Here is a 17,640-nt window from a genome sequence, read left to right as displayed (position 1 = left end):
GATATATATATATATATATATATATATATATATATATATATATATATATATATATATATATATATATCAAACAACTGCTGCCTTCTAGTTTGTTCTTGGTTGGACAAAGACTGTGGAAGCGTATTCAAAAAGGAAAATGGCCTCCATGGCGTATAATCAGTTGATACGTATACTCAATTGTATTGGAGGGGATCCCTTCCAACACTAAATCTAAGAACGAAGAAGAAGAAGAAGAAGAAGAAGAAGAAGAGGAAGAAGAAGAAGAAGAAGAAGAAGAGTTAAACAGATATACTTTATTTAATCAAGTTTCTGTTAGATTTGCATTCAATGCAATTTTTCAATTATTCTTTCAATATTTGGATAGAAATATTTAATTAAATGTTTTTAAAATAAAACCACGTCAACAGATACATTTAAGAAGAGTTAAAAAAATATACTTTTTTAAAATCAAGTATCTATTAGTTTTGCATTCAATTCAAAATTTTCAATTATTAAGTCAATATTTGGATAGAAATATCTAATTAAATGTTTTCAAAATAAAACCACGTCAACAGATAAATTTTTTAAAAAATTGACAAGTTTGCTATTCAGTCCATAACCGATCACAATTCTTGTAACAAGATACATAATTTTAAAAAGTAAAAGATTTAAAATTGAAAACACTAATAGTAAGTCAAATATCATTTATAAAAATATTTAATTTAATTTTTTAATGATGACACATTTTTATTTAAAGTTAAATGTTTTTAAATTTAAAAAATCAGACATCTATCGCCTTTATAAATTATTTCTTAAAATATATTTTTAAAAGTTGGCACACACATTTTCCTGTAAAAACCATAAGAATTAAAAAAACAAATTCCCTTGACCAAATATAGCTAATTTAAGTAATTAATTTATGGTTTCTAGAAAGATGATATTCATTTTAAAAAGAATAAAGTTTGAAATTAGATGACAAATTCTTTTAAATATAAAATGTATACAAGCTTTTAAGCGTTTAAAAATTGGTGTATAAATAAATGTAAAAAAAAGGTAAAAAATTCAAGATAGAAGTTAACACACACACACACACACATATACACATATAAACGCATAAACACACGCACGCACATACACCGACACTTATCTGACACATTTTTTTTAAAGTAAAATGTTTTTAAATTTAAAAAATCAGACATCTATCGCCTTTATAAATTATTTCTTAAAATATATTTTTAAAAGTTGGCACACACATTTTCCTGTAAAAACCATAAGAATTAAAAAAAACAAATTCCCTTGACCAAATATCGCTAATTTAAGTAATTAATTTATGGTCTCTAGAAAGATGCTATTCATTTTAAAAAGAATAAAGTTTGAAATTAGATGACCAATTCTTTTAAATATAAAATGTATACAAGATTTTAAGCGTTTAAAAATTGGTGTATAAATAAATGTAAAAAAAAAGGTAAAAAATTCAAGATAGAAGTTAACACACACACACACACATATACACATATAAACACATAAACACTCGCACGCACATACACCGACACTTATCTTTAAACATATATATATATATATATATATATATATATATATATATATATATATATATATATATATATATATATATATATATATATATATATATATTGGAAAGATTGGTGTACGAGCTCAGGGTAATCTTACAGCGCAAAAGGCCAGTGTAAGTAACATCATTTCCAGTAGAAAGTCTGTTTCGACAAATATAATAAAATTCTGGTTTATATTGTAATTCGCAAATTAAGCAACATATACAAATATAGGTACAAAACACACATAAACACACACACACACGCACGCAATACACATATATCTATCTTTTACCACACACACGCACACACATAGACATATATATATGTATAGGCCTATATACATATATATATATATATATATATATATATATATATATATATATATATATATATATATATATATATATATATATATATATATATATATATATATATATATATATATATATATATACAAATATTTATATAAATATAAATATAAATATATATATATATATATATATATATATATATATATATATATATATATATATATATATATATATATTTAATTTGATAGAATGATGTATGAGCTCATAATAATCTTACAGTACAAAAAAAAAACAGTTTAAGCATAATTATTTCCATCAGAAAGTCTGTGTTGGAAACATAATAACACTCTGGTTTGATTGTATTTCTCAAATAAATAGCTTGTGTAAATATAGGGGAAAAAAAGTTTGGACAAACTTGGCTTTGGAATTTTGTGTTTATATCTGAGTGTGTGTAAACACTATAGCACTTGAGTAGCGTTTCATTAGGATTAGCTAAATATCATTTACCGGTATAATATCAAATTGGTAATTTTTAAATTAATATTTAAGCAATTACCAAAACCATTTTATACATATTTATACCATCTAAATCGCTTGATTCTTTCATTTTTTTTTGTTGGTTTCCGGTGAATAGAAATAACACTTTTCGCTATTTTTTAATTTAGCAAAAAAAAAAAAAAAATCACTTCTACCAGATCGATTTCTGACAAACTTTTCACGAAGATCAAAAATCGATGCACTGTGACAAAAAATGTGACTTAATTAAATGTTTCATTAACTTTTTAAAACTGAATCAATATTTTCTTCAGTATTATTTTCAGAGGCGTAGCTAGTGGGGGGCGGGGGGTGCGGGCCACACCGGGTGACACCATTTAAGGGGGTGACACCAAGGCAAAAAATAGCAAAATATATACAGAAAAATGATAATTTCACTTAATTAAATGATTAATTAAAGTGAATAAATAGTCTTTTAAGAGAAAAGTGGACAAATTCCGACACGGGTGGAGGAGGGGAGGGGGGGTGACACTATGACGTAAACCTGCTAATTATAAAGAAAATATGCAACATCCAGCTTAATTTAATACCGAATATAGTTACAAATAGTTAGTATTATCTGAGCACAGTTTAAAGCTATCATCGTGGGGGCGACGAAAGGGGAGAAGTTACATCAACTCAACGTTGCAATATATATACCTGAGAATCGTTGAGAATCGTAATAAGATATATGTTAATCCATGTATGGGGTATATATATATATATATATATATATATATATATATATATATATATATATATATATATATATATATATATATATATTTTTTTTTTTTTTTTTTTTATTTTATTTTTTTTTCTTATATATATTTTTTTCTTACGGGGGGGGGGGGGGGGGGTTGTCGCATCAGGTGTCACATGGGTTAACAACCGACCTCGCTACGCCACTGATTATTTTAATTATTTGCTTGCGTTCATTTGTTGCACATTTTTTTTCTACTAAATTCTATTCTTTAGAAATAATTAAGTTTAAAAAAAATTAACAGCAACAACAAATAAACCGGGTGTGATCTCCCCTAAACTTTCTCGAATGTTCTAATATAACACTACGTGGGATGGCAACTCGGAATATAGACATGATTTTTGTTTACTAAAACTTTTAAAAATAGAAGATACATCCCCCGTAGTGCTATTTAGAATAAACCAGAGAGTTTAGGGGAGACTACTCCCGCTTCATTTGAAATGTAAACAGAGAGTTTAGGGGAGACTACTCCCGCTTCATTTGAAATGTAAACAATTGGCCTCGTTGGTAACAATATATTTTAAACGTGGGGGGGGGGGGGGAGTGGACTGCAATTACTGGTGAGACAAAAGGACAGCATGGGAATAGGACATCACACCAAACACGAATTGCTGTCATGGGAATAGGACATCACACCAAACACGAATTGCTGTCATGTGAATAGGACATCACACCAAACACGAATTGCTGTCATGTGAATAGGACATCACACCAAACACGAATTGCTGTCATGTGAATAGGACACAACACCAAACACGAATTGCTGTCATGGGAATAGGACATCACACCAAACACGAATTGCTGTCATGGGAATAGGACATCACACCAAACACGAGTTGCTGTCATGGGAATAGGACATCACGTCAAACAAGAGTTGCTGTCATGGGAATAGGACATCACACCAAACACGAATTGCTGTGAACTAACGATAACCATAAAAAAATTGCATAAAAAACGTTTTAATAACAAGCTTTTATATAATAATGCAATAAAAAGTAGAAAATAAATTATAGACTACTATTTTAATAATGATAAAGAAAAGCGTGGGTCACTTCAGTACCTTTACTAATATTTAAGAAGAGACCTATACTTTTCTTTATAGTTATTAAAATAATAGTGTATAATTTATTTTCTACTTTTTAGTGAATTATTACATAAAAACTTGTTTTTAAAACGTTTTTTTTTTTTTAATTTTTTTTCAGTTCTTTAAATTTTTAAATTTACAATAGAGTTGCATGACTAAAAACCATTGCGCGCCTAATGAACGTGATGACGCGTGTTTAATAGTGCGGAATAGTTTGATGAGATAGCCTACTAATTTGGACAAAATGTCTCTACTTCATAAAAAAATAATTAGGCATCCAATTAATCCAATTAATTAAGTCAAATTTAATGTCAAGTTGCATTGTCTTCATGTGTTGACTCACGTGTCAACGTTGAAAAAAAATTGTCAGTTAGAAGTGTCCGAAATTTCGCTCGGGCGTTTTGATCTAGACTGACGACAGACTGACGACAGAGGAAGTGAGTAAATAAAAGCTTGTAAAAACCGCTTATTAAACTAATCCTAAACCTAAAACAGCTCTAATACAAACGCAAGCCTCAACCATGACTCAAACCTTACACACAGCCCCAAAGCCAACGCTATTCTTAACCCTAACCTAGTAAAACAGACAGTTATAAGCAAAAACAAACCACAATCCGAACTCTAACACTACATACAGTTCTAAGCTAACGTTAGCTTAAGCGTAAACCTAACGCTACAACTGTTCCAATCTAATCTTATCTCTAACTGTAGAAACAGCTCTGAACTAAACATGACCCTAGAAAAAACCATACAAAGTTAAACTTGCTCTAACCGTAACCATATTGATTGAACCAGAGTTTCTTCCAAGCATCTCTTTGGGAGGTGGGGGGGGGGGGGGGGCAAAGCCCACCGAAAAAATTCTACCGCCTCCTCCCCCCCCCCTCGAACGAAATGAAACTTATATAATTTATATAGAAAATATATACTTTTAACAGTGTCCGCCCACCCCCCCCCCCCCCCGAAGAAAGTCTACCGCCCCTACCCCCTCGAAGATTTCAAGTGCCCCCCCCCCCCCCGGAGAAAAAAGTCTGGAAGAAACACTGGATTGAACTATGGCTGTTAAAGAAAGCAGCTAAATATGCTGGTATAAGGAAAAGTATGGAAAGTTAAGTACGTACCTGGACTCAAGAACCCAGATCCGCTAGTGGATTTGAAAATACCAAATACCGGAGGGCGCCTTAAGACAATATGGCCACGCTCTTTACATAAAAGAATATACATTATATTATATATATTTTTTCACACACACACACATACACGCAAGCACGCACGCACAGACAGACAGACAGACAGACAGACAGACAGACAGACAGACAGACAGACAGACACACAGACACACAGACAGACAGACAGACAGACAGACAGACAGACACACAGACAGACAGACAGACAGACAGACACACAGACAGACAGACAGACAGACAGACACACAGACAGACAGACAGACAGACAGACACACAGACAGACAGAAAGACACACAGACAGACAGACAGACAGACAGACAGACAGACAGACAGACAGACAGACAGACAGACAGACAGACAGACAGACAGACAGACAGACAGACAGACAGACAGACAGACAGACAGACAGACAGACAGACAGACAGACAGACAGACAGACAGACAGACAGACAGACAGACACACAGACAGACAGACAGACAGACAGACAGACAGACAGACAGACATACAGACAGACAGACAGACAGACAGACAGACAGACAGACAGACAGACAGACAGACAGACAGACAGACAGACAGACAGGCGTAGGCGTAGACACAGACACCAACACCAACACCAACACCAACACCAACACAACCATAAACACAAACACAAACACAAACACAAACATAAACATAAACATAAACATAAACATAAACATAAACATAAACATAAACATAAACATAAACATAAACATAAACATAAACATAAACATAAACATAAACATAAACATAAACATAAACATAAACATAAACATAAACATAAACATAAACATAAACATAAACATAAACATAAACATAAACATAAACATAAACATAAACATAAACATAAACATAAACATAAACATAAACATAAACATAAACATATCATTTGAGATATCATTTTTTACTTTTTTACTGTCTGATTTTGAACCCTTTTAACTGCCAGCCCCCCCCCCCCCCCACCCGCACACAAACACACACAAACATTTAGATCCTCCACTGAATTATCACAGTCATTCATCACGCACATTCACTCAAATTCTGGCACTAAAACACGCGAAACGTTTGGAAAGGAGATGGTCACTGACGGAGCCGAGCTAGGGATTTCCATTAACATTGACCTACCGATAAGCTCGGTTATAAATAAACTGTTGTTCCTTTCAAACGGAGCCCTGTCCGCGTGAGTATCAATCCGAGGAGCCGGGTCAAAAACAAACCGAAACGCCGTGTCTTCCCGTTTGAACCAGTGGCTGCGAATAAGTGCATACCAGCGTTTAGGGGTGCTGTCATCGCACCAACAGTCTTGATTGTACTTTCTTCTTGTTGCGTTGCATCCTCTCGAAAATTCATCAAAATAAGCGCACTGCTATAAATATAGATGTGAAACATTTCATTACTTTCTCGTATACAGAGTATAGAGAAAGTATTGTAATCGTGCAAAAAAAAAATCGAGATTTTAATTAAAATCTCGACGTTTTAAACCTCCATGAGTCGGAAAAAACATAGTTTTGCAATCTTGTCTGTATGTCTCTCTGTATGTGTATGTGTATGTGTATGTGTATGTGTGTATGTGTGTATGCGTGTGTATGTGTGTATGCAAACACGATAACTTGAGTACACTTACGGCTAGGTTGATGAAATTTTGTATACAAGTGTTATATCAAATTTGTAGTTCTGTATCAACTTTTGAGCTATTTTCCGATAAGCGGAAGTGGAACTTATTCAACTATCAATTTTTCAAAAGCATATAACTTGAGTACTGTTTCAGACCGATAAATGAAATATATCTCATATTTAAAAAAAAACCGGAAGTGATCTCCCCTAAACTTTCTTGAATATTCTTATATAACACTATGGGGGATCGCAACTCGGGATATAGACATGCTATTTAAGCCATTTTAAATTGCTTACACTTTTTAAAATAGAATAGAATCTTGTAGATAAAAGAATCGCGCACAAAGTGAACACCAAACTATATGTGTATAATACTGCAGAATATTGTTAGTCTAATTTTTTTTTTTTTTTTTTTTTTTTTTTTTTTTTTTTGTGATTAAGAAAATATAAATTCAAACGGACACATGTATATGCCGAAAAAATTCAATTCTGTATATAGAGGGGGACTGCGGATTCAAAAAAGATATACGAAAAAATTGACTTCGTCGTCATAGTGTTGTGCGTCTAAAGTGCTCATCGTCTAAATTAATGATTTTAAAAATTAATATTAAAGGTGTTGTAAAACAATTCTCATTTTTTCAAACTTATAGTGATAATTGCCGGCATGTCCATCAAACAAATTGTTTAGGAAATGTATCACCTTTCATAAAAATTCTAATTGTGCCTAAAATTATTTAGATTTTGTTCATTAGCATTCATTACATCCCTTGATAAATTAGGAAAACACAATTACTTTCCTATATAAAAAAAACATTACAACGGGAAGGGGGGGGGGGGGTTAGTTTTTATTACTTTGTCTTGGTTTTGGGGGAAAAAATATAAATTAGAGTGGATTGATCAAGTGCAATGTGGTAGGTATTTTAAATATTGCCTTACATTTATTTTATAAACTGAACGTACTGTTTGCTAATTATTAAATTTGATTTTAATTATTTGAGAACGGGAATTCCAGCAGTTTATTATTTGTGTCTTATTTTGCGCACACAGTGGATAGTGGAATTCGTTGTGTCTTTTTTGGCGCACTAAGGGGAATTTGTTTTTGATGAACGTTTGCTTTTTTTTTTATCTCACCATAGTGCATACCTTTTTACTTTCTCGTATATACGAAGTATAGAGAAAGTCTTGTAATCGTGCAAAAAAAAAAAATCGAGATTTTTGCAAATCTCGACGTTTTACATCTCACTGATACGGAAAAACATAATTTTGCAATCTTGTCCGTATGTCTGTGTGTCCGTGTGTGTGTGTGTCCGTGTGTAAACACGATAACTTGAGTACCGTTACAGCTAGGTTGATGAAATTTCATATACAAGTATTATATCAAAATCGTAGATCCGTATCAACTTTTGAGCAATTTCGGATAACCGAAAGTGGTACTTTTTCTACTTTGAATTTTTCAAAAGCCTATAACTTGAGTACTATTTCAGATAGATAAATGAAATTTCACATGCAAGTAAAAGATCTAATTCTCTACCTTCTGTTAAATTTTGAGTAATTTCCGTCGACCGGAAGTAGTACTTTACGCTACTTCCGATTTCTCAAAAAACTAATCCTAATTTATAAAAGCCCAATGTGCGCACATCTCTCTCTCTCTCTCTCTCTCTTTCTCTGTCCGCAAAAAATTTTCGCCGGACATCACGTCAGAATCGGCAGCGATATATCGAGAATTTTTTACGGACTTTTGTTGAAAATAATATGTTAGATGTTTTAAATGTATAACCACAATTTTATTTAAAGAAGAAAAATAAAAATTTAAGGCGTATTCGAATGTAGAGAAACAGTATTATTTATGCAACCGGAAAAGCATTAATATATGTGAAAAAGAACGCATAAAACTGTGACGTCACTATTGCTTATACATTAACTATTGACGTCATCTGCCTAAATAGCGAAGATGTTAGTGTACATTAAACCACGCAGGTGGTGCGGGTTCGAGACACACCAAGTCAACTTGGTTAATGTATTTATTTTTATTATGCTCGGGCTAAACTTAAAAAACAATTCTTTTAGGAATCTAGATCTAGATCTAGATTGTCGGGTGTCCGATAGGGCACTTCCCGGCGCCGCAGGCGCTTCAAATTTGGCAGGATCTTGCCTTGGGGCGACAGAACACGGGGGCCGGTTGGCCGAAAAGTCTACGATGAGGGGGTCAAAACTGACCTCGACTGACCGGTACCTTATATGAGCTATAAATCGAAAAAAAATGTCCACGGATTAAACCTCTTCATAACTCTTGAGGTCGTAGACCGACCCTCGGGCGAATTAATTAAGCATGCAAATTCTCAATGTTTTCGAAAGCCTAAGCGAAGCTGGGCAGCATGCCTAGTGTAAATTTATAAAGTACTAATACTATTGCGCACTATTATACACACCTTTATTAGGCGTTCGCTTGGTGCGCAATTGTTTTTTACTGAGATTCTATTCTATTTTTAAAAGTTTCAGTATTTAAAATGGATTAAAGATCATAACTATATCCCCAGTTACCATCCCCTGTTGTTTTATATAAGAATATTCGAGAAAGTTTAGGGGAGATCACTACCGGTTTATTTGGGTTTGTATTTGCGCTTGGATTTGGTTTGTTTTTGTTTGCTTTTTCATTTGCGTTTGTGTTTTCTTTGTGTTTGCGTTTGTGGTTGGGTTTGGGATTGGGTTTGCATTTGTGTTTGCGTTTGTATTATGTTTTTTAATTTTGGTTTTGGTTGGCTGTAGTTAGGGTGGGCAATGCCGGGTATATGCTGATTACTAAAGACACAAGTCATGGTCCTTTACAGATAGGTTTTTGACAAAGGCCAGTGGAAGGCCTGTCCGGGACAGCTAGCACTTTATAAATTCACATGCGTTTTTTTGAGAAATCGGATATAGCGTAAATTACTACTTCCGCTCTACGGCATTACTCAAAATTTGAGAGAAGGCAGAGAAGTAGATTGTTTTTTTACTTGTGAAAGTTCATTTATCTATCTGAAACAGTACTTAAGTTATAGGCTTTTGAAAAATTGAAAGTAGAATAAGTTCCACTTCCATTTACCTGAAACCGATGAAAAGTTGATACAGAGCTACGAATTTGATATAATACTTATATACTAAATTTCATCAACCTAGCTGTAACTGTTCTCAATTTATCGTGTTCACAGACACACATACACACACAAATACACACATACACACAGACTTACGGACACAATTGCAAAACTATGTTTTTCCGACTGAGGGATTTTTTTTTTGCACGATTAAAATACTTCCTCTATACTTTGTATTACTTTTATCCAAGAATATTTGAGAAAGTTTAGCGGAGATCAAACCCGCTTTTTACAAAAAATAGAATCCTAATATATAAAATACCACGTGTGCACTCCTCTCTCTCTCTCTCTCTCTCTCTCTCTCTCTCTCTCTCTCTCTCTGTGTGTGTGTGTGTCCGCAACATTTCTGAGGTTATGTGATCAGTAAATTCAGCAATATATGGAGAGCATAAAGTTACTGACTTTTGTTGTAAATAATATGGTGTATATTTTAAATGTATAAACTGATTTTTATTTAAAGAAGTAAAATAAAAATAAAGGCATATTCCAATGTAGAAACGCATTTTAATTAAGCAACCGGAAAAGTGTTTATTGTTTTGACAAAAACGCAATAAACAAAAACGTCACATGCCAATGTTTTAGCTACAGAAAGAACACAAAACTAATGGCGTCATCTTCCAATTTTAGAATATGAAGAAATGAACTATTTCATTCAAATTCGATCCAGATCTATAGATCTACGTATTAAGACGTACGCTAGGAAATGTAAACAGTTTTCTCGTCCAAAATTACTTCAATAAACAACATAAATACCATTGAACAGTCTTGTTTTTAACGGAATCATTTAACTTTTTAAATCAGTATGTGCATTTACTATGGTGTTGTGTTGACTAATAATTTATATAATTTGGTTTTTCTAATATGTATTGGTAGCCTATGTTATTTTAAATGTATCGTATTTTTAGCTATTTAGTTATTGCTTTGCTTTGTCACTAATATCGTTGAACGTGTAGTAAAGCACATTGCGTTATGACCATATCTGTTTTATAAATATTTTCCTCAACAAAGTATAACATTAAAATATATATGCCTATAGTTCACGTGTAACGGGTACCGATGGCTAGTAGAGTAGAAAAGGGAACAGTTCACTTAATGGACGTAAACAATGTTTGCATAATTAAGTGAAAAATTAATACTTAACAAAACGATGGTAAATTTTCTAAAAATTATTAAACATCTAATTAAGTCACAATTTTTGTAACCGTGCGTAGTCGTCGAGTCTTCACCTACGTGAAAAGTTTTGAAGAAATCGGTCCGGCAGAAGTAATCCTTTTAAGAAATCGGAAATAGCGTAAAGAAATTCCTTCGTTCAAACTGAAATCATTTAAAGTTTCAGAGAATCAAGGAAATAAGATCTTGTATCTAACTTTAAAATTTCGTCCACATTACTGAAACGGTACTCAAGTTATCGATATTTTAGACCACAGAAATAGAGTAAATAGAGCTAAGGTTGGTCAAAAACACCATTCACCGAACCAAGGTGGGTTTGAAATCATATTGAAAAAGTTACACAGAAAATATGCCTTTTCACATTTTAATTTTTTTAGATAACTTCCTATTTAAGAACAATTGTATACTTTTCTAGAGGATGGGACACCAAGATATAAACCATTATTCCAGTGGTATTTATTCTAGGTTCGATGGAACCAAAGTGTTCGATGAGTCAGTTTCAGGTTTTTGGCGAAAGTAAATACACACGTCCAGCTCTATGATTTGCGATCGAATTTCGACATCAGACTTGAAGCTTTACGGTAATTATTCGATTTAATGTATCTTTCATTCCGTAAAACACGCGTCAAATAATTACCTGGTAATCAGCAATTTAGGAAATATTACCAATACGATTTTGGCTGAGGTTTATGTCAGGTAGAAGCGAAAAGTAAAGTTTGAATAAACATTTTCATTCCAAAAAATAGAAATAAATTGATACTTGGATTTAGCTTTTTGAAATAACTTTTGTAAAGATTTATGTTTAATGTTACGTTGGATTATGTGAATCGGATCAAATTTGATCAATTAAATTCTTTAAAAAAATAAAAGCATTTCCTTATAACAAAAATTATTTAAAAATTATCGAAAGGAAATAAAAACAATTTATACAGACCAGATGCCAATCCCGTTTATATTCTGAACACTTATCATCCTCTGGATAACCACAACGTTCGACGTAAAATCGCCCAGTATTTAAGGGGGAAGGCTCCGGTAAAAAAAAAACTTTTTTAATACTCGTTAGAAAACAGTTATTTCTTTACAGCTTTATTAAGATACATCCGCATATGCTTTTCCACTAAAAAAAAATTTTGAAAATATCTTGGTAACTATGACAACGGCGGCCATCTTGAAAAATTAACCCCTTCGTAGGTTTTCCACCATTCATAAAATATTACACTTTAAGCCCAATAAACAATCAATTCATAATATTCTTCCATATTTTGGGGTAATCAGCTAAAAATTTTAAGTGCATATCTTCAAACTAATTTTTTATGAATTTTCAAAATTTGTGTCCGTTCAAAACACTTAACTTTGGGGAATTTTGGGGCATTAAAACTAGTGTTTTGAACGGACACAAATTTTAAAAATTCATAAAAAATTAGTTTGAAGATATACACTTAAAATTTTTAGCTGATTACCCCAAAATATGGAAGAAGATTATGAATTGATTGTTTATTGGGCTTAAAATGTAATATTTTGTGAATGGTGGAAAACCTACGAAGGGGTTAATTTTTCAAGATGGCCGCCGTTGTCATAGTTACCAAGATATTTTCAAAAAAATTTTTTAGTGGAAAAGCATATGCGGATGTATCTTAATAAAGCTGTAAAGAAATAACTGTTTTCTAACGAGTATTAAAAAAGTTTTTTTTACCGGAGCCTTCCCCCTTAACAGATAAAGCCTTTCTTTTGGGACGTGCATGGTGCCGTAGATAAGGAGATCATCTGTCTTAAACAAGACACAGCCGGGACACCGTGGTACATAGCCGTCTATGGTTGCTATCATGCCGTTTTCGTTGAGATATTCTTGCGAGGTGGGTAGCAGATGTACATCTTGAACCAAGTCTATTATTTTATAAGAGTCATGTATTAGGCCACAACTTTAACAAGTCGATGGTACAAAGAATTGATTATTACTTTTGAATCAGGGTTAAAGTATAATGATACATTTGAATGCTTGGATAATTAAATCTTAGTCAAGAAAATGGACTAACAATGTTGCTAGCTGTGATTGTTTTCATCTCTCAATAAACAGGCATAATTAATTTAAAAAAACATAACTATTTTGCTTATAACCTGTATTAAAAAAGTATTAAGAAACATCACAATATAAGAAATAAACCATTATACGTGTTCTTAAATGACATAGTGGATAGGGAATTCTGCAAACTTACTCTAATTTTAACAGATGTATTTTTAACTGATTATAATTTTATTTGTCATACTTCAAACGGATTATATTTATATATTGATAATATGTATCTAATATGTATATTATATTATCGAGGATACTTTAGACTACAGTTTTGCTTCAAATGTTCTACAGGCAATTATAACTTTTACCACCTCAGTTCCTTCTTACCCTCATCAATTAAAACGTCCTGTTTTCTTTTTTTTTTTTTAGTGGAGATGGTTTCTCCAATTGTAACACATTGATTGTATATGTTTTCTAGCGTACCAGCCGCCACGTTGTTGCAAATTATTCCTACTCAGGGTGATAAAACATTTTATAAAGGTTTCATCAACGCGTTACCAATCGTGTATTTTTAGGCGGAGTTATTAAAATATGGACTTAGCATAGGAGTAGGAATGCATTATATATATATATATATATATATATATATATATATATATATATATATATATATATATATATACTTATTTATTTATTTATAATAGTATTTACCCATTAGAATAAAACACAGACTCAATATCAATAGTCTCCAATTCATTTTTTTGTGATGGTTCACACTTTTTGAAATAGGATCCTGAAAATTTATAAAGGTTCAATGTAGTTTAAGCGAAAAGGAGGAGGGGCTTCTTTTAATTATATAGTGGAGAAGAGCTTTGGTACTATGTTATGTTGTATTAAGGGAAGCTGTATGATACAAGTAATATACAATTACAAAAATACAGTTGTTCAATAGCTTCACTTTTATCCTAAAGATTAACAGGAGTTCATCGTTTGTTTTCGTTCAAAAAATGATTTGCTTGTAATAACACATTTATTTTAATGTACACCGAGTAGGTTAGGGCTCCAGATTTTCATAAAAAGGTGAATAGGTTAGGGCCTCACATTTTAGAGACAGCTCACTTGGGGAGCCATCTACAACCAAGCGCGTAGCCAGGTGATGGATTGGGAAGAGGTCCTTAGATATAAGGATTCTCTTTGAATACCAAAGTCGGAGTCAACGGACCATATCATATGGCGCATAACATGCCGGCAGGCGCTACTTAATTTTATGATGGAGGAAAGCAATAGAACTAATAGTTTGTTAGCTCCCTCTAATTCCACTGCAGGACAACAATGTTTTTTTTGTTACTATATGGGCCTGTAGATTTAAACTTCAGGTCCTTGCCCATGGCTTCACAATCAAGGATAGAGGAACCACCAGCTGGCTTTTGTGGGCTTCATCGTGAAGGATTTTACAAATGAACATACAAAGAAACAACTCATTATCTTCAGACTCAGAACAGGTCACCATAGACTGAAACAACACAATAATGTATAAAAAATAAACGTTGGTTCTAGCGAAACTTGCCCTTGTGGCATGGCCCCTGAGAATACATTGCACGTCTTTCAGGACTACCCCTTGTACAACCAGGCGGTATCTAAACACTGGCCCCTATACACACCACTCAAGGAAAAAACTATATGGGGTACCCAAAGATCTGGGTACCATAAAGTCGCACTTGTTTAAATCCTTCAAAGACAGCTCAGTAGGTCAGGGCCCCACATTTTAAACTCAGAGCTCATTAGGTCAGGGCCCCACATTTAAAAGTCAGGGCTCAGTAGATCAGGGCCCTACAATTTATACAACGATCTTTATAGGACAGGCCCCACATTTTAAATAAAGAGCTCAGTAATTCAGGGCCCCACATTTAAAATAAAAAGCTCAGTAGGTCAGGGCCCAACATTTTAAACTCAGAGCTCAGTAGGTCAGGACCCCTTATTTTATACTCAAACTTAATTAGGTCAGGGTCCCACATTTTAAACTCAGAGCTCAGTAGGTCAGGACCCCAGATTATAAACTCAGAGCTCAGTAGATTAGGGACTCCAAATTTTAAATTCAGAAGGTTCACAGCTATTTATTTTGTTTTGGTTTATTAATTAACAACGATATGTATTGCTAGGTGGACAAGCAAGTTGTCTACAAGAAAGTCTCAAATCAGTAATTATTCATTATATTTAGTCATATTTTATTTTGACCAAGCAAAAAAAAAGTAACTTATTTTTTTGGGTCATATTTTATATTGACCAAGACGACTATTTGAAGCGTCAACATACAACATATTACACTAACATATTACATGATAACGGTATAACGCTGTTAGAACCGTCTACACCGCTTCCTTAGTTAATCTAAACTTTAATTAAAGTTTGATATTTTTTTTTTAAAGTCAAAAATGTTAATCTAGTTCTAGATCTAGATCTACATCTACTTCTAGATGAAGTCTATGTCTGTATCTATTTCTATATTCTATCTTCATTGATACTAAATCTAAATCAGTGGTTCTGAACCTGGGTTAGATCAAACCCAGGGGTCCGTTGAGTCATTCTCAGGAGTTTGACGGAGATAAAGACATAGACACACTCATAATTTCCGGTCGGATTTCGCCTGTGCGGTCAATAGAAGCAGCGGCAGACCCCCATGGACATTTCCAAAACTCGACAGCGCGACATAGTAAGTGCGTCTGAGCGAGATAACACCAGAGCTTCTTTCAGAAAGTCTACCACCGCCCCCCCCCCCCTCCAACGAAAGACGCACATATCATCACTAATCGTGTCAGCGGCAAGTATATATACTTGCTATGATGAACATACATTCTTATTTCTATATCTTGCCCCTGTAATGAGCTTGTAACTGTCGTGATGGTCCGTCGTGTCAATATCATATTCTAATGGTTTTGTTCTTTGAACACAGTGATGATGATAAACTGTTCATTTTGAGCTAAAATATAAGTCTACCTCTGTTTTGCATGTGAAAAAAAAACAGATTTTTCTATAAGGTTCGGTAATGCGCACATAAAGCTGGTGGGATTTAGTAACTTGAAACAGGTTAAGTAGGCTACTTCTGATCTAGACCTAGATCTACATCAAGGTTCTAGAGATAGATAAGATAGTCTATAAAAATATCAAGGCGATTTTACATTATAACCCAAATTAAATTAATTTTCAAGGATGAGAATATCAGACTTACTTGATATACGTATACACTAGTTGTTTTTTTTTTTACTTTGATGTTAGAAATCTCTTTAAAGATTTCATTAAATTAAACCCAAGACTGCTTAGAGTTCCTGGCAGGATATTGAATTACGTGTACACACACAACAAAAGGGACGTAAGGTTGCCAACACTGAATACTAATATGCAAACTCTCAAACAAAAGATCCAATCATTAATTGTCATTAAAACAGTAGTTTTGTGTTTATAAAATTTAATTCCACGACTTTCTACAGTAGATCTATCTGTTCTTATTAATATTTTCGATTAGTAAAAAAAATGTTCAAAATAATTTTCAAAATGTTATTTTTTCTTGTCGCTTGATAATGGGAATCAAACAACTAGGCAATGCTGGTGTGTCAATCAGAGTTTCTTCCAGGGATCTCTTCGGGGGGGGGGGGGGGGGGGGGGCAAAGCCCCCCCGAAAATTTTTTACCGCCCCCCCCCCGAACGAAATAAAATTTATATAATTTATATAGAAATTATATACTTTTAACAGTGTCCGCCCCCCCCCCCCCCCGAAGAAAGTTTACCGCCCCCCAGAAGATTTCAGGTGCCCCCCCCCCCGGAGAAAAAAGTCAGGAAGAAACACTGGTGTCAATTATAGGGAATTACCTAAAATACGCGCCACGTATTAGAGTCTAGTTGTTCAGGTTTATTATACAAGCTTTTTATTTTAATTGCTTCCTCCGGCGTGCTTTTATGAGTCGTCAATATTCGTCCGGGGTCGGATTAAACTCAGTGGCGGAACTAGAAAAAATGGGCCACCCCGCAAAAAAAAATTTTGGGCCCCCCATATATATATATATATATATATATATATATATATATATATATATATATATATATATATATATATATATATATATATATATATATATATATATATATATATATATATATATATATATATATATACACAAACACAATACGAACATAGGTTACTCCTTTCTGGCCTGATCGGGTTTTGAAAAAAAAATTCAATTAAATATAATCACAACAACATGTCAT

At 33.2% G+C, this 17,640-nt stretch overlaps 1 long non-coding RNA gene across 1 annotated transcript; it reads right to left on the bottom strand.

Annotated features, from left to right (window-relative positions):
* Window positions 1–1,575: 1,575 nt before the first annotated feature.
* LOC131938509 (uncharacterized) lies at window positions 1,576–11,519 on the bottom strand. Its single transcript, XR_009386305.1, has 4 exons — window positions 11,427–11,519; window positions 6,574–6,814; window positions 5,364–5,444; window positions 1,576–1,712 (listed from the first exon to the last, which is right to left on the bottom strand). It is a non-coding gene; the product is annotated as an uncharacterized LOC131938509 (long non-coding RNA).
* Between the last annotated feature and the right edge of the window lie 6,121 nt (window positions 11,520–17,640).

Source organism: Physella acuta, unplaced genomic scaffold, assembly GCF_028476545.2.
Source record: "Physella acuta isolate Inbredline_101_S28 unplaced genomic scaffold, ASM2847654v3 ptg000017l, whole genome shotgun sequence".
Lineage (NCBI taxonomy): Eukaryota > Metazoa > Mollusca > Gastropoda > Physidae > Physella > Physella acuta.
Note: the sequence above shows the minus strand (reverse complement) of the source record. Positions and strands in the feature narration are given on the sequence as shown.